This window comes from Dromiciops gliroides, chromosome 5 (genome assembly GCF_019393635.1).
Source record: "Dromiciops gliroides isolate mDroGli1 chromosome 5, mDroGli1.pri, whole genome shotgun sequence".
Classification (NCBI taxonomy): Eukaryota; Metazoa; Chordata; class Mammalia; order Microbiotheria; family Microbiotheriidae; genus Dromiciops; species Dromiciops gliroides.
The window spans coordinates 2,962,123-2,964,900 of NC_057865.1; positions in this window are offsets into that span (position 1 = coordinate 2,962,123).

Consider the following 2,778-nt stretch of genomic DNA (forward strand, 5'->3'; position numbering starts at 1 on the left):
TCCCACAGCCAGGATATGTCCAATCCAGTTATGGATACTCAGGCTAGCTTTCCATTCTCTGGGCCAAACTTGCCTTACGAATGGGGTTTTCAAATCATTGAATCAATTACATTCAATATTAAGAGAAAACGCCAATTTTCCTATGTGTATTCCACCTGTCCTATGCCCACCTTGAATTGCAATTCTTAAACATGTGCCCATTTAAAGTAAGAAACAACATTTTGTTTTGGATGCTAGGAAGACTTGTTTGTGATAGGGCTACCTTTTCAGATGTTTCTGGGCTATTGCAGAGAGGCCACTCATCAACACTTACTAGATTTTGTTTCCTTAAGGCCTATCCAACCTGAAGTATTTTTAATTGTAGAGACAAAATTAAAATTTTCTAGTTCTCATTCCACTTCTAAAAAAGGGCTCCTTATTTCTCCACCAAACTGAAGTTCCACATAGCTAAACCCTAACAATAGAATCAGTGACATCCACAATAACTACCAAACAGAACTATAAAAAATGATATGCCAGAAAGAATGAGTTAGGATGGGTACAATGGCACAAAAGCAGTTAGCGACAGGAATCCCATGTGCAGTTTTGAAGCTGGATAGCCTCGGAAAACCTTGAAAAGTCTTGGAAAAGTAACTTATAAAGACTCACAGTTCCAAGAAGGTACTAACCTGCATTGGGAGAGGGAGTTCGCTTCCCTGAATATCCCTAGGTCAATAAAATTGCCAACCTCCTACTGAAGAGATGAAAACAGTGGCACCTGTTAGAGGGAAAGGTCCTTCCCAGAGAAGAGTGCTGATTTTCACATTCTCACTGCATTCTCAGGATTTCAAAAATGCTGGCTATTGGGTGAAGAATTTTTCAGGAATTACAAAATTCAGTTCTTTCCTGTGCACCATTAAAACAACAACAACCTGTTTCATCATTTTCCTACTTTAGGCAAAACTTGGTTTAGATGATTTCACCTGGAGGACAATTCTGACAGTTGTTCTTGGTGTCAAAGGTCAGTGGGCCTGTTTATACAGAGGGGAGCTGGGGAGCCATACAGTCTGAGCTTTTAGGCTTCTCTACTGCATAAGTGTCTTCGATTTCACTCCTCAAATATGACAAGCATTTAGTCTGTGATTTGCTCTAATCACAGACGATCAAGATAATGAGGTTTAAAAATCCGATACCACACATGTGGTAACTTCTTCCAGAGGCACTTTGTTCCAGGGAGTACAATGAGCACCCGCTATTTTTGACATGGCCAACAGGGCATCCAGCCCAGGGATGCTGACTTAACGAGGAGCTAGCCCAGCCTCCCAAAAGAGAGGGTAGGGTTTGGGCATCCCCCGCTGGGCTGCAGGCTTCCACGGTAATAATTAGCCTCAGCCCTTTCCATCTCCCTCAAAAAGCCCGGCAAAAGGAGGCCCCCAGCTAAAGAGAAGTAAAGAAAGAGGGAACTAGAGGGGATCTGCTGCAGCTGAGCACATGACATGCTGCTTGATCAATGGCTTCAATTGTTGGAGAAGGATGCTGGGGCAGGAAGGCTGCCGCTTCAGCCAGGGAAACCCTAGAAGTCACACGCACAAAGCACATGCAAGGAACACGTTGTGCTTCATCCTTCCTTGGGCTCTTTGGCTCCCTGAAGGGCAACAAGGACTCAGAGTAGTTAGTGTTCTGCCCAGTTAGGCAACTGCCCTTTTCCTGGGGAGCGGCAGAAGGGTTCTGTCCTATAGATGAGCTGGCTCCTATTTTCTGTATATATGCTAGATTTAGGAGATCCCATTGTTTTTGTCCAAGAGTATTCTCCTAGAGCAAATGCACTCATTTTTCAATATTCCAGTTCAGAATACTGGAAACTGAAATTTCTAAGGACTGATGCTATGGCCCACTGTAGACCTCTAAAAAGGAGATTCCTTTCCTTCTCTGATTGTTAATCTTCCTTAATTTCTTTGAACAAGGCAAAGAGCTCACCTTGCAAAAAATAGGACAAATAGACTGAAATATATCCCCCACTGGATTTTCAAGCCAATTGAAATGTACAAGAAACACTTCCTGTTTTTTAAAAGTCAAGTGTCTCTGTGCCTATTTTTCCATCTCTGTTTCTCTCTTTGTTTTTCCCTTTGTCGGTATATCTGACTGTCTCTCTCTGGCTAGTATCCCTATTTTCAATTGGGTCAAGACAAGCCTATAAGTCAGAAAAAATCTTGGCTCTAAAAAGCAGTTGTAGCTTGGCAGGAAAGGAGGGGATGGCATGTGGATCTATCTTATCTGAAATAGGAATTTGACATGTGGATCAATATCAATGGAATCTCTAGTCCAAAGAATAATGCTAGTCAGGGTCTCCATAAATGATAAAAGCTAATGGGATTCTTCAGAGTTGAGGGACATATCCTTGAGTTGAAGCCCAGCCCTGATTCCTTCCTTGAGGCTATTGATAATAGGGGATGGAGCATTTGAGTATAAAGTGGTGCTTCTGCATGCTGTCAGCAGGAGGGAGCTTCATCCATCCCTCTTTGAGCAATGAATCCCTCTGGCAGTGCTTCCAAGTCAGCACTCAAACTGTTAATGGGATGTGCCCTCTCATTTTTTTTCAGTAAGAGATTTTATTATTTCCTAATTCTGCTTAGGCCCCACTTTAGTAACACTTTCTGCCTTAGATTAATTACCCTGATCTAATTCATTTAGTGGGGGACAGCTGTGGTACGTGGGTTGCCCACTGATGGATTGTGGTAAATGATGCCCATCTGTCATCGCCGCCTATCAGCATGGATTCCATGTCATCTACTTCATTGG